The 21975-nt window shown below is 39.5% G+C and overlaps 1 protein-coding gene across 1 annotated transcript in view; it reads right to left on the bottom strand.

Moving 5' to 3' along the window:
* The window catches only part of ADARB2 (adenosine deaminase RNA specific B2 (inactive)), a 748635-nt gene that overhangs the window by 101366 nt on the left and 625294 nt on the right, over positions 1-21975 (bottom strand). The gene's annotated exons all lie outside the window — the stretch shown is intronic.

Raw genomic sequence — 21975 nt, 5'->3', positions numbered from 1 at the left:
GAAGTGATAGGAAATCTACACAGTCGGTCACAGATAGCAAAGAATAAACTGACAGGCATTTTACCCCTTATCGCTCTATTCAAAGCTAAAAACAAAAAAGTTTTGGCTATACAAAAACTTTAGTGTCCATCTCCCATTTTATTACATTCAATTAAATGTACCTTTTAGGCTTTTTAAAAAAGGGTTTCAAATGCACTACATACCTTCTCCACTCTCTAGTGCTGCCCTCTGCTTCCTCCTCCAACCTTGGTCACTACCCCACTTCTAGGATGAATAACACCCGCACAATCCAACCTCTTCCTATCAGCCCAGGCTGTCAATGGCACACTCTGTAGGCTAGCAAGCATATCTGCACAGAACAGCACTCACACATCTCAGTATAAGTACAGCTTTATGTATCATCAAAGACTGTCCACTGACAAATGGAGAAAGGGTCAGGATTGAGAAGGACTTAAAGTTAGGCTTTAAAGTTTTAATTTTGGGTCATAAACTTAAAGTGGAATTCCATTCAAATGTTTATTTTTGCACAAGGGTTAAATTCTCTGTCAAGTCTCTTTATCATTGTCCCTGTCTGTTGAGAAGGTTTTCCCATCACCTCCTGTCCCAGAACACCTAACACTGCTGTGAACTGGACTTCCAAGTTTCCTGCTCTGCAGTGTGTCCTTTTCATAATACTATAAAGGAGCCAATTATACCAACCATCCCCCATCTGGTGCTGAAAGGTTTTGAACATGAGGCTCCTAACGCAGGAACATATGTGTATAGTGTAGCTCACCAGCATTTTAGAGAGTAATCATGTGTCCCCAAAATGAAAACACCCAATAATAGCCCATCTCAGAACAAGAGACACAAAACACAGCAGCTGAAATCCAGGCAACTAATACAAAGCTGGTATACATTTATAAAGACTGCCAAAGGATTAATATTTCTGTCCATTGAGTCCTGGCATTTACACAGGTCTTCCAGGCACTTTAACCCCCCACCTTAGAAACAAAATCCCTACAATCATTGGTAGTCAGTGGGTAGCTCAGATTAGTATCTTTTGCTATGCAGTGTGAAGGCAATATTTCAGTGACATGCTAGCTCCAATTCCAATGAAGAAAAAGAGCATCCAAGAGATGTTGGAACTTTAATGCATGGGGCAGCACAGTGGCTAAATGGTTAGCACTTCCGCCTGGCAGTAATAGGGTCGTTGGTTCAAATCCCAGCCACGGCATCACCTGCCTGGAGTTTGCATGTTCTCTCTGTGCCTGTGTGGTTTTCCTAAATTGGCCCTAATATGTGTATGAATGTGAGTTAGAGACCTTAGATTGTACGCCCCTTAAGGGTCAGAGACTGATGTGAATGTACAATATATATGCGCTGTGTGAAATTGACGGTGCTATATAAGTACTTGAAATAAAATAATGTGTTAATACAAAGTAGCGAGAAGATAAAAAGATCCATATAGCTCACTGGCTTAGGTTAGGCTGCTCACACCAAACAGGACTACCCTCCTGTGGATACCCAGCAGGTTACAAGAAAGCAAAATGCACCAATGGAAGGAGCGCCAGACCAATTGATAAAAGAGTCCAAATTAATTTATTGGTTCACACTAAAAAAACAGTCGACACATTTTGGGAGCCAGAAAAAAAACTCCTTCTTCATCAAGGCTTCAGTTAAAATAAGACACTTAAATGGACTCAAAATGGGGCTTTCCGGTGTGAATCTATCTAGGGACGCTATTGCTGGATTAGGAGAGTAAAGCAGCAGATTATGCAATGCAATTTTCGTTCCTTCCACCATGAGTGGAAAGAAAGAAATTTGTTCGATTCCACCATCAACATAGTCAACACAGTGTACTATTGTGTTCAGCTGGCAGAACACAATAGTACCACAGGTGGGATTCCCCCACCAGCGCGGTCTACGTTTATGGTGGAATCCCACCGGCAGTACTATTGTGTTCTACCAGTTGGGAACTTTCCCTGCCAGCAAAAATCAACAATCACTGCTGGTGGCTATAGCATATGCATGAAAAAAATCCAACAGGCTGGTCAATGGAGCAGCTTCAGTACAACCAACCTGTCCATCAATCAATCCATCTATGGCTGTCTTTACTGGCCAGAAGCATCTGCATGAGCAATCAAGATAAGAAACTAATTCCACCTAACTCCTCCCAGCAGCCACTGTACAGCATGATGAACAAGACCGTGGATGGTCATGCAACCTTTTTTTCTCTCTTACTTTTAGATAGAAAGCCTCAGATAAATATTAACCATTTGCCCTCCAGAGGATTTACCCCCCCTTCCTGACCAGGCCATTTTTTGCGATATGGTGCTCCGTTACTTTAACTGACAACTGTGCGGTCATGCAACACTGCACCCAACTTAAATTTATGTCCTTTTTTTTCCTGCAAATGGAGCTTTCTTTTGGTGGTTATTGATAGCCTCTGCTTTTTTGTGCTATAAATGAAAAAAGGGAAAACAAATATTTTAAACATGTCCAGTAAAAAAATTTTAAAAAATAAAATTTCGGCCAAAATGTATTCTGCTACATGTCTTTGCAAAAAAAATCCCAATATGTGTAAATTAATTGGTTTACATGAAAGTTATAGCATTTACAAATGGCGGTATATATACTGGAATTTTATACTAGTAATGGCAGTGATCAGTGACTTATAGCGGGACTTCCGGACTGCAGTGGGCATTCTGACATGGGGGGGGGGGGGGAACTGACTGTCACTGACATCCTCAGTGGTTTTAATACAGTGATCAGTGCTAATAAAAAGCACTGCCACTGTACTAATGACACTGGGCAGGAAGGAGTTAACATCTGGGGCGATCAAAGGGTTAACTGTGTGCAGTTTTACTGTGTGTGTGTTTTACAGTGTAAGCACATATCTTTGTACAGGGGAGAGATCTGTATTGTGTACATACAGACATCTCCCCCGCCAGTGATACTCGGCGATCGCTGGGTGCCAGGTGCCGGCAGGAAATCACCGGACGGGACCCGGTGATCGACAGTTGAAGCAGCCAATGTCAGGGCAGGTAGGGTGCGCGCGCCTCCTACCCGGGAATGCAAAATGATGTATATATACGTCATTTTGCGCAGCCTTGATGACCTGTAGCAGTATTTCTGGCGGGCAAGTGGTTACAAATGGGGCAGTAAATGGCTCAGCTGGCACATAGGAAAATATAAAAATATAGATTGCTGCATACTAGAGTTCTGCTTAAAAGTGTACCTAAGGCTAAAATGTTTTTGTTTGTTTTTTTCTTAATGAAGTAAGAAAAAATTAGAACTCGTATATATAGGTGAACTTTTAACTATATGAGGTAGGTCCTAATGGCATTACCCTAAACATACTACAACCTTCACTGTTGAAAAAAAGAGCATATATATCTTCTATATTAAATTCCTTTATATCACTGTTTTCTCTGGTGCTACAGGTGTTCTGTAATGCCGGACAGTTGCCTCTACAGACACAGCAGTGGTTCTGGAAGCTAAGAATACATCTACCCGTTAAATGAAAGGCCTCTAACTAACTTTTCTTGTTCAATCAATAACTACATCCTTGGAGTACACATATTATATGAGGCAATAAACATTTCCCACTGAAGGGAACAAACGAGCGCATTGTTTATGGGCTTCTAAAGCTACTGCTGATAGTTACAGAATCCTTATAAATGTACCTATCACTGGAAGTACTAAATAAAAACCAGAAATCACATTCAGTTCTTTTCCAGTGTAGCTGGAACAATGATCTCAGATAAATCATTTTTCCTGCCATTGACTTGGTTCAAGGCTAGAAGGACTGTTGTGTAAATAGAAAATATGAAGGAATGGCAACAAGGTTTTAACAATTTGTTTGAGCTATACTCCAAGCAAAACAGCTAAATGGATTGAATACATACATGAGAGATATATTACTTGCCAAAGGATTTGTAATCGTGTCCATTTGTTCCTGAGATTTAGAAAGCTCTGCCACTTAGCTGAGCCAGACTGGAATTTTGACTTTACTGAACCAGTTCTTGTCCTACCCCCAGACTGTGACTGGACAGTAAAGGAGAAGCGGCAGACTGACGAGCTCATCTCTCTGTTACTTTGCTTTCTCCTTCGATCAGAATGAGCACCATAGCATAACAGGATGGCTTTTTGTTCTGTTCCTCCTTCCCACATTCTAAGTATTGTTATACAGAGGATTATAAGAGGCTGACATCAAGTCAAATGCAGGTACCATCACTAGTTGTTTTTAAAAAATAAACTTAATAATTTAAAGCTGAAGTCTATTTTTTTTTTGGGGGGAGGGGGACTCTTCAACAAACTCATTAGTTATGTGTATTGCTTTGTATCCCATTACATGCAAGTGGCTGCTTCTGCTAAAAATCATCCTGTAGTTGCTTTTACCCAGCCGCCGGATACTGCCCTGAGTGGCTATCCTTCAGTGCTGTGAAGGTTAACAGAAGCTTCTGCTATTCACAAAAATTGCAGCACCCGCTTACCCCATTGTGCCCTCTCCTGCTTTCATAGAATTTGTTTTACTACTATCACACAATGCATCGAGCTGTGTGAATGGAGGAAGGGTCTTGTCACTCAATTCCTCCTCCTCTATTCACAGAAAACAGTGCGTTGTGTGGTAGTAGTAAGACAAAATCTATGAATGGGGGACAGGGCAGAAGGGAGTGAGCGGGTGGCACAAATTTTGTGAGTAGCAGAAGCTTCTGTTAACCTTAACAGTGTTGGAGAATAGCCACTCACGGCAGTATCTGGAGACTGTTAGACTGTTAAGGAGCAACTGCTGGAAGATTTTCGGCAGAAGCAGCCACTTGCATGTAATGGGATACACAGCAATACACATAACTAATGTGTTTGTTCCAGTACCCCCCTCCCTAAAAAAAAAACAACAACAAAAAAACTTCAGATTTAAGGCGGTATTTGGCGGCTGTGAAGAAGCAACTGAATGAATATTTTTATCAGAATCAACCATTGTCGGCTAATGGGATGCACACAAATATACATAATTAGCCATATTAATTAATCATATTACCATAGACCGGGTGGGACTTTCCTCAGTCTGGGTGGACGTCATAAGATGTCCTCCTGAGAACACGACTTGCGCTTGGCCCAGCGGCCAGGCTGCGGGCGTGATCTTTGTCCACTGGACACAGTCGATGACAGATTACTGTACCAGCCCACTTCCAGTACCATGTGATCAATGTGACCAATAACAGCATATCACATGACAATTGTAAACAATGAATGGTTTCAATTAATGCCATTCATCATGTACAATTTTGTTGTATGACTGCGCAAATGTTATTCAAAGCACAACAGTGCTGAAAGATGAAAATTGGCCTGGGCAGGAAGGGGGTGAAAGTGCCTGATATTGAAGCGATTAATGTGATTGGTGCTGTAAACCTTTACCCCCAACAAAAAAACTTCAGCTTACAAAAAAAATAACACATCTCCAGATTGATTGATTGATTGATTTTGTATTTTTTTATTCTGCCTGAAATCCAGCTTTAAGTGTAATGTATTTTACTGCTACTATTCACAGGCATTTTTTTTCACTCTGCTGAAAAAAAAAAACATTGGTTCTCCATAAATACATCCCCATTGCTAAAGTACACAGGTTCCAAAACCCAATGGCGTCGCTAAAAGTTGCTTCTGAGAAACATCTGAAAAAACCTTTTTATAGCTCAGATAAAAATCGCAGACGGTTTGTTCAATTGTGGGAACTGCTACTCTTCAATGAACTATAATATAACTCTTGCTTTTTCATGAAACCTGAAGGCTGAAACAGCAAAAGACAAAACAAAAATTGTGCTTTATGCTGTGTACAGTGTGACCGCCAAGACTTAAGGCAACCGAATGTATAATGCAAAAACAAAGCATCTATAAGGAAAGAAAATAAATACTGTAAATACACTTACCTTACCCCTGACTTAAGCCCCATGGAGCCTAAGTGAGGACAAAGTCACAGTCCTTCCTGGAAGATCCTGGAGAAATACTGAGTAATCTCACAAGACACTCCTGCACTATACTGGGGTATAATTTTGCAAGATTTTAGGTACTCAATTTTCCAAGGACTTTTTGGAAAGGAGGTGACTTCACCCCCTGAAATTAATAAAGGTAAGAAGGGTAAGTATATTTATTGAGTTTTTTTTCCGTCTTATTTAAGTAGACATTTAATTTTATTGCAAGGTCAGCTTTAAAAGACCAGGGACAGTGGCATCTTCTGCATGGCCTCAAATTTCTCTCCAGGTGAAGATGAATAAGGCCCCTTTCACATGGGCCTTCCGTATGTCCGTTTTTCATCTGTCCATTTACAGACAAAAAATGGACACCCATGTATTTCTATGGACTACGGATGGAAACAGATGATCATGTCCGTATCCGATAACCCCCTTTTTTTGAGTGGAAGAAAACCCTATTTTTCTTCCGTTAAAAAAAAAAGGAACAGACGAAAAACGGATGTAAACGGACAAATATAGATGAAAACTGATGAAAAACGGATGTAAATGGATGAAAAATGGATGTAAACAGACAAAAAACAGATGTAAATGGACAAAAACAGACAAAAAATGGATGTATACAAATTTAAACGGATGTAAACGGGGGAGAGGTTTACGGGGAGGCTGGATGAGTATTTAAACTAGGATCAAGGAGGGAGGGAGAATTAGATTATAATGGGGTAGACAGATCAGATAGGGGTCATTCTTATTGGTGGGTGGAATGGGGAAAGATGGGGGGAGGGCTATGGAAGATGATATCAAGGTACCAATGTTACAAACAACTACTGGAATTGGTACCATTTGTATGAAAATAAAAAATATGCAAAATATGTGTGCACAAGGTGTCAATGGATTAAAGTGTTATTTCACCAATGTCAGAAGTCTATGATTTATTTTGTTTTGCTGAATCTTGGCTTCATTCTTCATATGACTGGGCCATTAATATTCCTGGCTATGTTCTCTTTCGGAGAGACAGGGTAAAAAGGAAAGGTGGTGGTGTCTGTCTCTATATGAGAAGTGATCTCAGAGTGAATGTGAAAGAGGACCTAGTTGATGGAGAGTGTGATGAGGCTGAAGCATTATGGGTAGAACTGCACATGGGGGTCTGTACTACAAAGGTAATCATTGGAGTTTGTTATAGGCCTCCCAGTGTTAATGAAGAGGTGGAGACTGAGCTCCTTGCACAGATTTTATTTTATTTTTTATTTATTTCAGGTACTTATATAGTGCCGTCAATTTACACAGCGCTTTACATATATATATTTCGTACATTCACATCAGTCCCTAACCCTCAAGGGGCGTACAATCTAAGGTTCCTAACTTAACTAACTTAAGTTCATACATACACATACAAGGGCCAATTTAGACAGGAGCCAATTCACCTACCAGCATGTCTTTGGAGTGTGGGAGGAAACTGGAGTACCCGGAGGAAACCGGAGTACCCGGAGGAAACCCACACATGCACAGGGAGAACATGCAAACTCCAGGCAGGAGGTGCCATGGCTGGGATTCGAACCAACGACCCTAGTACTGCCAGGCGAAAGTGCTAACCAACCACAGATTGAAAGGGCTGCAAGGGCTGGGACAGTGATAATAATGGGGGATTTTAACTAACCGGAAATTGACTGGAGTAATGGTATTGCAGGAACAGTTAAAGGGCAAAAATGTATAAACTTACTACAAGACAATTTTATGGTACAGTTCATAGAGGCCGCAATTAGGAATGATGCTCTGCTGGACCTGGTAATCTCAAACCATCCAGAGCTTATTATGAATGTCCATATAAAAGAACATCTGGGTAGCAGTGACCATAACATGATTTCATTTATTGTTAGCTATCAACATCATGCAAATACAGGAAAAATAAATATGCTCAACTTTAAGAGAGCTAATTTTCCAAGGCTGAAAGCTGCTCTCCAACACTTAGACTGGGAGGAAATATTGACATCAATGAACACAACACAGAAATGGGAGTTCTTCAAAAAGACTGTATGTGAACACACTGCAAAATATATTCCCATGGGCAACAAGTTTAAACGGCTAAAAATCAAACCTATATAATATAAGAAGAAACAGGAGCTTTTATAAGGATAATAAGAAAATGCTTTTATTAAATATAAAAATGAAGGAACACTATCATCGTTTAAACATTACAAAAAATATAACAGAATATGCAAAAAGGAAATAAAAGCCGCAATAATGTAAAATGAATGACAGATTGCAAAAGATAGAAGGAAAACCCCCAAAATTCTTCAAATATATTAATAGTAAAAAGGTCCGGTCCAAGCATGTAGGCCCTTTATAAAATAATCTAGAGTGGGTGACTGGTAACAAAGAGAAGGCAAATTTATTAAATACCTTCTTCAGCTATGTGTATACAAAGGAGCATGGGGGAGCTCTTGTCCATAATGGGCATGGTATTGACACAGCTCCAGATGATCCACATTGGCTCACAATTGAGACAAAAATATTGAGACAGAATAATGGTGCATAAAGCACCTGGACCGGATGGCATACACCCACGGGTCCTTAACTATTTGACATATGGCCAATAGCCGTATGGCGTCCGGAAAAATGCACTAGCTTTTCGGGAGGCTGCCATTTGGCATACTTCCACACATGCGCAGTTCGCGCGCTTGCAGAGCCGCGCAGCGGCGCGATCTGTCACCGGCCGTGTACCTCGGACATGGTCGATGACAGATCTGATTATCGGCCCATGTTGCCGCTACCATGTGACCTGCTGTGACCAATCACAGCAGGTCACATGACAGTTGTATACAATGGATGGCTTCATTCATGCCATCCATTGTATACTAGTGTCTAGCTGTGAATGGTCACAGCTAAGAACAAAAAAAAACAAAAAAAAAAAAACCCTGAATGAATCGATGTCATGCAGGTAAATGCTTGCTTATAGCAAAGTAATTCTTTGCTATAAGCAAATTGTGTAAAAAAAAAAACAAAATACTGATCACTTCCCCAAAGTAGTACAATGTTACTATGGTAACATTGTACTACTTTGGACATAGTGAAATATGAAAAAGAAATCTTAATAAAAGAAAAAAAATGTAATAAAAAATTTAAAATAATAAAAAATTAAAAAAAATATATATTTTTTTTCACACTGTCACCAGTCAGTGTCCCTGATCACCGCCATGCCAGTTATATGATGACGCTGTACTGCACTGGTGACAGTATGTAAAAAAAAAATAGTGAACATAATTTGTTTTATTTTTTCATTTTCCGAAAAATTATGACAAAACATACAACTTCAAAAAACTCGCCATGCCTCTTACAAAGTACGTCAGACTGTCTACTCTGCAAAAAGGGGTCATTTGGGGGATATCTGTACTGTTCTGACATTCTTGGACCTCAAGAAATTAGATTGGCTGTCAGTACTTCAGGATTGATCAATATTCAGATCTATACCATAGTTTGTGAACTCTATAACTTTCCTACAAACTAAAAAATACATCCTAATTTGGGTTATTTTCACCAAAGACATGTAGCAGAATACATCTCGGCCTAAATTTATGAAGAACAATTATTTATTTGCAAACTTTTATTACAGAAACAAAGAAAAACGTGTTTATTTTTCAAAATTTTTGGTCTTTTTTTGTTAATTTAGCAAAAAATAAAAACCCTGGCGATGATTAAATACCACCAAAAGAAAGCTCTAGTTGTGTGAAGAAAATGATAAAATTTTAGTTTGGGTACAATGTTGTATGACCGCGCAATTGTCATTCAAAGTGTGAGAGCGCTGAAACCTGAAAAATGGCCTGGGCAGGAAGGAGTAAAATTGCCCGGTATTGAATTGTTAAAGAACTAAGCTCTGTCATTTGAAAGCCATTGTTTTTAATTTTTAGAGACTCTTTAATGATTGACATAGTACCACTGGATTGGTGTAAGGCCAATGTGGTGCCAATATTTAAAAAGAGGTCAAAATCTTTACCAAGTAATTATAGACCTGTTAGTTTAACCTCTATAGTTGGGAAGATACTGGAGAGTTTAATAAAAGACCATAAAATATTTTAAGCAACAGACAGCATGGATTCATGAAAGACAGAAGTTGTCAAACAATTCTGATTTCTTTTTATGAGGGGGTGAGCAAAACCTTGGACAGAGGGGTGGCGGTGGACGTGGTATACTTGGATTTTGCAAAAGCGTTTGACACAGTTCTCCACACACGGCTAATGTGTAAGGTAAAGTCTACAGGCTTGGAAAAATCTGTATGTAAATGGGTAAAAAACTGGCTAAAAGATCATATTCAGAGAGTAGTGGTTAATGATTCATACTCTGAATGGTCTAGGGTTGTCAATGGTGTACCCCAAGGTTCAGTGTTAGGATCCTTATTTTTTAATATATTTATAAACGATATCGGGTCTGGGATTAGAAATCCCATTTCAGTCTTTGCAGATGACACCAAGCTGTGCAGTGGAATAACGTCCTTACAGGATGTCTCCAACTTACAAGCCGACGATGCACTGTTGCACTGATTAATTGGGCAACTATGTGGCAAATGAGGTTTAATATTGATAAATGTAAAGTTCTGCACTTGGGGGCTAAGAATATGCATGTATCATACATACTAGGGGGGAGTAAACTGGGGGAATCAATGGTGGAGAAGTATCTGGGGGTTCTGGTAGATCACAAGCTTAATAATGGCATGCAATGCCAAGCTGCGGTTTCTAAAGCGAGCAAAATCCTCTCTTGTATTAAAAGAGGTATAGACTCAAGAGAAAGATATATCAAATTACCCCGGTACAAATCATTAGTAACACCTCATCTGGAATATGCAGTTCAATTTTGGGCACCAATTCACAAAAAGAACATTGGGGAAGTGGAGAAAGTACAGAGAAGGGCAACCAAGCTAATATGAGGCATGGAGGAGTTCAGCTATGAGGAAAGATTAGAGGAACTGAATTTATTCTCTCTTGAGAAGAGGAGATTAAGGGGGGGTATGATCAACATGTATAAATACATCAGTGGTTCATATAGTGAACTCGGTGTAGAGATATTCACCCTGAGGTCATCACAGAGGACAAGGGGGCACTCTTTACGTCTGAAGGAAAATAAATTTAATCTCCAAACGTGGAAAGGTTTCTTCACAGTGAAAGCTGTGAAAATGTGGAATAGACTCCCTTAAGAGTTAGTTCTGGCCAGCTCAGTGGATTGCTTTAAAAAAGGCCTGGATTCTTTCTTGGGTACACAGAATATAACTGGATACTAACATTTATAGGTAAAGTTGATCCAGGGAATATCCGATTTCCTCTCGGAGGATCAGGAAGGAATTTTTTCCCCTGCAGGAGCAAATTGGATCATGCTTTGCTGGGTTTTTTGCCTTCCTCTGGATCAACTGTGGGTGTAGGATTATAACTTTTTTTTTCTATGGTTGAACTGGATGGTCTGTTGTCTTTTTTCAGCCAGACTAACTATGTAAGTATGTAAACGGATGAAAAACAGATGTAAACTAACTAAAACAGATGAAAAACGGATGTAAACTGATGAAAAACTGATGTGAACTGATCCCTTTTTATCCTTGGAAAAAATGTGACTGAACTGATGAAAAAAACGGAACACCCGTGTGAAAGGGGCCTAAGGGTATTGGTGACTTGCCCAAGCCATGTGACTAAATGTTCAGCTTAACATACACAACCACTGGCAGGCTTAGTCCTAAAAAGCAATGCAAAGTGCAAAGATATTGTACTAACTTTGGAAATCTACGGCTGCAAATCAGATAAGAGTTTACCACAGGCAGATCATGTAATTTCATAATTTATGAATGGTTTTATTGTGAAAAATATTTCAAGTCAAAAGAAATAATTCGGTAGCATTTTTCATTGAAACACATTTTATTGCAGAAGTTCGGACTTATTACCATTTATTGGATAACAAAAAACAGTAGATTGTAGTGCAAGCTCTTCTTAAGGTAATATGAATGGATAATAGGAAATAAAGTGATGCAGACATTATCAACTTGGTACACATGAATAGCATTGGGTCCTAAAACAATTAGGATACATAGGAGTTGATTTACTAAAGGCAATAGATTGTGCACTTTGCAAGTGCAGTTGCACTCATTTTGCCCAGAGCTTAGTGAGTGTGGTGAATCTTCAGTTTTTAACCACTTGAAGAGCGCAATACGTATATAAATGTTGCGGTTTTTCAAGTGGTTATCAGCCATAAACCCAATATTTTTTTTTTCAGCCAATGTCCAGCTTTCTGATGAAAGCGGTCAGAGTGGCTCATTAGCCATTGGAACGCTTTCAGTAGGGACGTCCCCTCCTGCCCGCTTGTGTTTCTCGGGCTCACTGTTAAAACAGGCGTGCCTGAGAATTGATCTGACAGTGCGGCTGGCTGCTCCTAGCGGGGATGAGAGACTCTATGGCCTCTGATTGCCACTATGGCATTGGAGGACCAGAGCGATGTCATGACATGAAATCTAGTCATGGCAGGATGTAAACAATTTTTTTTTATTTTTTTAAAGCAAAAGATCGAAAAAAACTTTTTTTATTTTTTGCTTTTAAAGGTAAAGGAGAGATTTGGGGTCTTTTTAACCTCATATCTTATTCCTTGTAATAGGAATAAAAGTGATAAAAAAGGGACAGTGTAAAAATAAAAAATAAAATAAATAAGAATAACAAAAAATTTAAAGCGCCCCTATCCCTCCATGCTCGTGTGAATGCACATGCATATGTAAATGCTGTTCGCAGCACACATGCGAGGTATCGCTGCAAATGTTAGAGAGAGAGCAATAATTCTAGCACTAGACCTCCTCTGTAACTTTAAACAAGTAACCTGTAACATGTTTTAAAGTCTTGCCTATGGAGACTTTTAAGTAGCAAAGTTTGTTGCTATTCCATGATCATGTGCAATTTTAAAGCAGGACATGTTAGGCATCAATTTAATCGCTATAATCTGCTTTCATATTCTACAAACAAATCAGAGTATATATTGTGGGGTTTTTTTTAATCCATTAAAGTGTATTTAAAAAAAAAAAAATGCATTTGAAAAACCACTGCGCAAATACCATGTGCCATAAAAAATTGCGATGATTGCCACATTTCATTCTCTAGGGTCTTTGCTAAAAAATATAAAATGTTTGGGTGTTACAAGTAATTTTCTAGCAAAACATACTGATTAAAACTTGTAAACAAGATGTGCCAGAAAATGCTTGGTCTTCACCTAATCAGGTGCATGGAAAATTAAAAAAAAAACAGCATTTTTGCTTGTACATGATCAGATGATGGAAATCATCAAAACTTTACCACATTTACTAAGCTCTGGGGAAAATAAGTGCAACTGCACTTGCAAAGTGCACAGTCTATTTGACTTTAGTAAATCAACCCCATAGATATGGATCAGTGTTAATCTGAGATTGCTGAGCTGTCCTGTGACACTCTCCGTAAGTTGGCCACGCACTAGTACAGTAGATGTTCAAATGAATGTTCATGAACATTCCTATGAAAATTCTCATCAGTAAATTCAATTACTTGACAAATATCATTTGATAGTACTTAAAAAAAAAACTGGAAAGTGGGGATGGCGTGACATTTTGATGGGGAGAGCTACCTGGGATGTTGGTTCACAGAAAATCATCATGGAACATAAAATGTATGTTGATGGCTAACCAACATAGGGGCCTACTTTTATCAATGGCTAATATGGGGCAAAACTTTACTATGTTTTCATTATTTTTACCACGTACCTAAACAACCTCAAATTATATCACTCAAATGCACTGCTCCTGCTATTCTACAAAAAAAAAAAAAATGTAGGCATACACTTGTTATTCATCCTGAATAAAACTGTTCTGCTATTGGCTAATTTTACACTGCCGTATCCTTTGCAGTACCTTATTTCTAGTAGTAAAACCCCCAGCCTGAGCTCTTTGTCTCTAGTAAATTTGTGCCTAGCCTTGCTCTTTGTTTCTTGTAAATTTGGCCCTAGCCTTGCCCATACCAGCAGTCTTAATACTATTTGATACAAACGTGTGTGTTGCTGCTAAAACTATCCCTGATGAAGTCACATGACCTTATTACGTAACGCATAGGGAGGATCCAGAGACGTCATGCCACACAAACCGAAAGCATACGGTCGGCCATTTTGTTGGTTGGTTTCAGCTATACATGCTAATACACTATGTGCACCAAAAAAGTTGAGTGTATTCAATTTATAATCAATAGATGGTGTTTTTTATACGAAGAGTATACGCCACCAACCACGTGGCTTCGTCAGGGCAAAAAAAACCTGAAAAAGCCATGTGGTTGGTGGCGTAATGCGTGGGGCGGGGCCTATTGATGTCATTGATGGCTTTTTACGGATCTGGAGTTTTAAATTCAAAATCAATCTGTTACTGCTTCTATCATGTGAGTGACACTGGAACATTTGTATGTGAAAATAAACAGTATTATGCTATGGGAGATGTCCTCTGTACTTTCTGTATGTGGAGTTGAGCTGAGAAAAGTCCCATATATACTGTCAATGAAGGGGATGCCTGTCATCAGCTCTCTGCTGCCATCTAGAGCATCTTTGATTGAATTACCATGCTTGGTTGACGTATTAATTTATAGGTCCCTGCTATAAGGTGAGTGGTCATCCATATATTTTTAAGTGGAGGAAAACTAAGTCAAGGTGGAGCACTGTGCTTTTTTTTAAAAGGATTCATTTTTCCAGTGCACATCGTATTGAGCTTTCACCATTCAAGCACTTTATATATTCTATATTTCATATTTTTATTGAACTCTCACATTTGAACTTTTAATGTCTATGACCAAACAATCAGAAACAGACTTCATGATGGTGACCATAGGGCCCGATGTTCTCTAGTGGGCCCTGAGCTCACTGCCCAGAATCATAGAGCTCGATTGGCAATTGCCATTGAACACCAGAATAGGCAGGTCCACGCCACTGGCACCCTGTGCTTTTCACAGATGAGAGCAGATTCACCCTGAGCACATGTGACAGATGTGAAAGGATCTGGAGAAGCTGTGGAGAATGTTATGCTGCCTGTAACATCGTTCAGTATGACCGTTTTGGTGGTGGGTCAGTGATGGTCTGGGGAGGCATATCAATGGAGGGACGCACAGACCTCTACAGGCTAGACAAAGGCAACCTGACTGCCATTAGGTATCGGGATGAAATCCTTGGACCCATTTTCAGACCCTATGCTGGTGCAGTGGGTCCTGGGTTCCTCCTGGTGCACGACAATCCCCAGCCTGATGTGGCGAGAGTATGCAGGCAGTTCCTGGAGGATGAAGGAATTGATAACATTGAAAGCCCCCCCATGCTTGCCTGCCCTAAATCCAATAGAACACCTCTGGGATATCATGTTTCGGCCTATCCAACACTGACAGGTTGCACCTCAGATTACCCAGGAGCTCAAGTATTCCCTGGTCCAGATCTGGGAGGAAATACTCCAGGACACCATCCGTCGTCTTTTTAGGAGCATGCCCCGATGTTGTCAGGCATGCATACAAGCATATGGGGGCCATACAAACTACTGCGTATTATTTTGAGTTGCTGCAATGAAATTTCAGCAAAATGGACTAGCCTGCTGCATCATTTTTTCACTTTGATTTTTGGGGTGTCTTTGAATTCAGTCCTCTGTAGGTTGATAATTTTAATTTTCATCAAACAATGGGGCATCCTTACGTTTCTAACACATTACCCAGTCCATACCAGTATAGATATCCAGCATGATATTTTTCCCTATTGAGATCTGATGTGTTTTCAAAGTGTTCCTTTAATTCTTTTGACCAGTGTATGAGCATGCTATTCTACTCCACAGTTTAGTAAACCAAAGAGAGGGGAGCTATTATACTTTATTCCTCTGAACTTATTTTTTAATGGCATGCGAAGGAATACATCAGTGCAATCATCAAGCCTTTGAAAGCATCTCACTGTAATCAATCAAATACTACAGACAAAATGTCTGCAAAATATTAAACATTCAATGAACAATATAAAATACAATAGCAAGTTGAGAATCTAGCTTTTAGATGTGGCAAAAGGCATATTTATCTTGAGTGCAGCCTTTCAGCCATGGCACAGTTGTTTACTGCAGATAATATATAAAAATACACTTTAATTCTGTAAATGGCTTTTAGTAACTGTGTGTTTTAGTGTGTGTCTCTTCCTTAGCAGAGCTTATAAATGGGTTGCGTGCTGCATCTGGTGGTGGTCAGTGTTTGGTTTTAAAATGAAATAGATAAATGTTCAAGACATTTCATGTGTCATCCTAACCTCGCTTGTAATGGTCTGTCATCAGCAGTTTGAGATTCAATGCACTGGAGTGCAGGTAAGTACTCAGATAAACCGTAGGAGACGGAAAGCTGAGCACATAATGACCATCCCTAGCTTATTGCTGTGTGGTCAAGAATAACGGTCGACCTAAGAACAAAAGACATAAATTGATTTGTTGACCTGGGGACATATACCACCATATACACTTTTCTGCAGTTTTCCTATGTACACAGCTGTACTTATTGTCTCTTCCAAATTCTAGCTGTCTTGTTTTGTTGTGCAGGTTACAGTGACACTCACTGTTGTGATCAAACAGTATTACTTTTACATTTCCCTTCTATTAATTTCCAGTACCACAAAATCATCTGTCACCTGTTATTAGTATAGGTGCTCATAGGTGATAATTTATTAAACATCTCTTCCATCAATTAAAACTTCACTCAAGACTACTTCTAAAATTAACCTTAGTGTTACTAAACCCATGACCCTGCATTCACTATATCTGGTCTCCCATACGAAAATGTAATTATTTTCTAAATATAAACTGCTAAATACCTTTTCTCAGCAGCAGTATATAGCAGTCTATCAGTGTCCAGCTGAGCACTGGTTAAAGTTGTAGGAGGAGTTTTCATTCTGCTCTGACTGTCCTATGGGGCTGCATAACCCCTGACCCTCTGTCTGGACAGTGCTGATTGGCCCTGTGCTGATCACATGCACCCTCCCAAAGAAAAAAAAACTTTCTAGCTATACACACTAAACTAGTGACTCCTAGAGCTCTGTACTATCAGCAGATGGACTGGGAACAATAGAAGAAGGGGAGGATCCGAGAAGACAGAATAAAACAGCCTTTTTACACAATGTGGAGGATTAACCCCTTAGGTTCCATAGTGAGTATAACAAGCATGCTTTACTACATATACAGGATGATTTTACTGTTGTTGGATTAGTAACACTTTAACCTTAGCCCGAAGGCTTGGTTCACACTGCTGTGACTTGGGATCTGACTTGTGAGACCCCAAGTCGCATGACATGTGAAATCCCATGTTAGTCATTGAGATCTGCCTCAATTAGTACTATTGAAGTTGCTCTAACTTTAGAAAAGTTTCTAATTTAGAAAAGTACTACTTGAAGACGACTTTTATCTGACTTCCCCATCTCTATTGATGTGATTTGGATCTAACATTACAGGAAGATTAGCCAGGCAATGTCGCATGGCATGAAAGTTGCGATTCAAGTTGCATCAAAGTCGTACCCAAGTAGCATCAAGTCGCCAGCAAATCACACAGTGGCGTGGCAGTGGGGAGAGGAAGTGGAGAGAACCTGGGATTCTGTATGACTTCCTTGAGTCATATAGGGCAGTCATCTGGTTGGATGCTCTGACCCCATGTGACCCTGGTGGACATCTTGGGTCAAGCAGAGTCTATTTAAGACATTGACCCCTGGTTTTGGCACGATTTATGCAAGTGGCTAGTTTAGAGACAGGTCTCCTATAAGCCAGAGATAGTGTTAGTGGCAGGGAAAGGTTCCATTGGAGTAGGGAAAGAGCAATGACTATGTCTGCCTTCTCAGAAGCTCTCTATACGGTTGGACCAGTCAAGCTTCACCGCACAGCTGATTACAGATGCTGTTTGCATCCCACTGTCTTCTCTCTGAACTGTTTTTAGTGTTTCAGTCAGGTGACCCTTCCCACCAGGTTGTTTGTACTGATTTTGCTATTGTGCAATACACCATTTCTGGCAAATCGGGACTCTGTGTGTTGTCTGCCCACTGCACCACACTACACCTACCCAACAAACAGAGCCCTAACCTTTAGGCTATACAGTGAATATTAGATCAAGAGATTGATCTGGATATAATTACTTGTAGTGTGCAGTATTAAAGGAGAGGTGAGAGTTCGTAATGTGACCTATGGTAAGTTTGTAGGACATCATTCCAGGAGGGCTCTGGGGAAATAGTATGTATACAAAGAGGAGCAGACAGTAGTAAAAAGACAATGATGGAAGAGAAAGATTATAGATGGAAGAAAGAAAGAAGAAGCAGCAAGAAAAAAAAGTAAGCATGTAAGGTTGGTGGAGGGATAAGTATAGGAGAGGAAGGGGAGGGTAATTCTCATCCCTATAAGTGCAGGTAAATGGGTTTAACACCCAATGATCTGGCAGGCCATAGATGATGCATTTTTATTTTTATTCGATTCAGGTCAGGTCTTCCCAGAGGCATATACAATGAGATTATTGGATCTAGGTGCATAGCATCCTAAGGCAGGCCATAGATTAGGCATTTTATTTTAATTAGTTTCAGGTCAGGTCTTCCCAGAAGCATATATAATGAGATTACTGGATCTAGGATTCTAAGGCAGGCCATAGATTATGCATTTTTTTATTTGATTGACTTGGTGTTGATGGGGGAATGCCTCCTATGGAGCTATTGTATTCAGCCTTGATCAGTGTTGCCGGCTACAGTCGGCAGCATTGATCGAGTGAAAAAAACCTGACAGCCTGTCTGTGAATGGTTCGAAATGTGGCTGAACCCTGCTGAAACAGCTACATTTTAATCCATCTATTGTCGACTTAAAAATCACACATTAAAAGAATTGTTCTTATTGTCTGGAGTTGCTATTTTACACAAGTGTTTCTGAACATCATTAAAGTAAGTACTCTGTTGTGAAAACCGGTGTTTATCAACTGCTTCCAGTGATGGGTTTCCAAACTTATGTACCCTTCAACAGTGGTGTATTTTGGTTTTGTGCTGCCCTAGGCAACAAAAAAGTCGGACGCCCCCCTTCCTCAGAGAGAGAGCCTGACACCGACCAACACCACCCCACCTTCCCCCCCCGTGGAGAGAGCATTACATTGACCAACCCCACCCCAGAGAGCCTTCCACTAACATACAAGCCCCACCCCTTCCTGGCAAGAGAAAGATACTCACCTTTACAGCATCGGGCATCCCTGAAAACAAGAGTTGGGCTCTGCGTACACCATCAAGCAGCCTGCAGCCTCTCTCAGATCCCACCTGGTCCACGTGCTGCATATGCCCCTTCTTTTGTGCCTTCTTTCTGGGGGTGGTGCTGCCCCCCTGAAAAATGTTGCACTAGACAAATGCCTTGTTTGCCTTGTGGTAAATACGCCCCTGTCCTTTAACTTAGGAACATTTATCACCAGGAGTCCCACTTGTGTATACATTTTTGAATCAATAACGTTTTTAAATTATTGCACAAAGTTTGTAGTTTTAATACATTTTATTGGCTAACACAAGTGGTTAAAGATGCAAGGTTTGTGATCCCTTAGATTCCTTTGTTAGGTTTTATACAATTTCTGGAAAAAGGGATCTAAGAGATCCTAAAAGCTTGCATCTTAAATAACTTCAGTTAGCTAGTAAAAGGTATCACTTAAAGAAAATGTAAACCAAACATTTCTTATTCATGCTATGTACCTGCTCTACCACGCACTTGTATGTAAAATTATCCAGTTCTCTTTGTATTGCTTCCTTTTTGTGAAAACCCTGGTGTTCCTGCCAGTCCTTCTGCCTTCCTATTAAAAACTGACTACACTGGGCATGAGAGCACAGCGTGGTCAGTTTTATGAATGTACTGTAACTCAGCCTGCTCGTCTCCAATAATTAGATTTCTGCTGACATGCCTCTCCCTGCACAGCCATTCACTGGGAAGATCAGTGTCTGCTGTTTCTCCTCCCCCAGCTCTTATACAGCTGGGAATACAGGGAATAAGATCACTTATAAAAAAGAAGAAAAAAGGGTATTTAAATTGTTTTTTTAATCTATATACGTGCCTTTTGTTTTTATTTTACACTGAATGGGTTGTTTTACAAGGTGAAGGTTTACAGTCACTTTACACTACAAACTTTCCGCATTGATCAATGGCTAACATGGTTCAAGACTACTGTTTTTAAAACACACATTTTTTCTGTCCTCCATTTTATTATGATTTGCTAAAACTCTTAGGACTTACTAAAATAGTGACCTCTACAGCCTGTTAAATGTTTGGCCTGGGGAAGAAGTACCATTGGTTGATAACCTGTATTTTAGTAAAGTGAAATAAAATCTTCTTGGCAGAACTGGCATGAGAGTACATTAAAAACAACTTAGGTCATTTTAAATAATGATGGTAAGACAGTCTTTTATCTGCTGACTGCCAGTGCCTACTGATATTTGTAGCCCCTCAACAGCTGAAAGGTCATAGTTTACCTTCACCTGATTTAGACCATGCTAATCCTGCATTTTTACTGAATAAAAATGTCAGCACATTACCATACAACTATTAATAGCTACTACTGCACAGTAAATAAATACCCACTGTGCATGGATTCAGGACCTGTGATGGGAATGAATAAAAACCTGCAATTCCTGGGCAATTTTCATGTCACCCTCACAGAGGGTAATTCTGAGCAAATAACAGGGTGACAGGTTAACAATATTCGCAGAGACCACTGAGCTTAACTTCAAATAACATATCTTAGAATGGCTTGCTAAAAGGCACAGACATTAACTAGTTCATCCCCAGGAAGTTGAATTGTGAGCAATTACCTTATCCTGGGCTGTATTAGGAATTCATGCTGCCCCAGCCACACATAAACAATTGTGGACTTATGATCAAGGTGGACTGTTTTGACAGTATCCATGTTATCTTTAAAGGAAGTAAAAACAAAACCACCATTTTAAAGTTTGTTCAGGTTCCTGTGGGCAAATGTGGGGCCCATGGAACCTGGAGTTTGGATTGATTCTTGTGGAAATCCCTGTTGTATCCAAAACAGCTGGTAGATATACTACTGCATTCAGTATGTACCCAGTCAAGAGTCTTAAGATTAAAGACAAGCTGTAGGAAGTTACAGAGAGATATAGAGTTCATTTGGACTGTTTATGTAAATATTAAATCAATGACTTGGATAAGATGTATTTTACTTAATTATTCTTATTTTTTTTACTAGTGTGTGTTCATTATTCTAAAGACCCCCCTATGAGGATCAGCATGTCTGCCCATATGGGTTCCAGGAAGGATGCCATAAAGCCCTCTGCATTATTTGTTCAATATTAGTTATTGAAAGTTTTGCAGACAAAATTTGAAATTTACTGTAAAAAAACCTGTAGCAAACTATTAAAATATATTAGGCAGCACAGAAACAGTGCTGATATACTTTAAGCTTAGAGCTATCATTCTATTGGACCTAAAAAAGTAGAAAATGTACATAGCAAGTAAATGAATAAACCTCCCAGTAATGCTATTACTAGGCTCCAGCTAGAGAGAGCTCTAATGATTTGTAGTGTGACTTCAGGAGACTAATACCAACAAGCTCACATTAAAATAGAACTATAGGCAAAACGTTTTCTTTTTTCTGGTAAATGAGTTTTCTTTGCTTTACTGCATATACAGACTGATTTTACTGTTGTGGGTTTAGTAACACTTTAAGAGTGCCATGTAAAAATTATGACTAATTACTACTTTCCATTTTGGATAGAGCAAAGGAGGGTTATAACCCCTGTCAGATTTTTTTTTTGCCATCTGTGTGCCACTGGCCTTTATTACTTTTCAGTGGCCAACCCAACATTTGGGTTTTCTTTTACTTTCAATGTCAATGATAATGGTAAACAAGACAAATAGAGAGGGTGAATCTCCTTAATGGGGACACAGACAGCAATAAAAACTGACAAGTGTTCTAATCCTTCTCCACTCTATCCAAAACAAAAAAAAAGTTTTGCCTTTAGTTATACTTTAAATTTGGAATGAGCGAGT

The sequence above is a fragment of the Staurois parvus genome, unplaced genomic scaffold (genome assembly GCF_062004578.1).
Source record: "Staurois parvus isolate SC_StPar_1 unplaced genomic scaffold, SC_StPar_1.0 ptg000061l, whole genome shotgun sequence".
In the NCBI taxonomy this organism is placed as follows: Eukaryota; Metazoa; Chordata; class Amphibia; order Anura; family Ranidae; genus Staurois; species Staurois parvus.
This window is presented reverse-complemented; position numbering and strand designations above follow the sequence as displayed.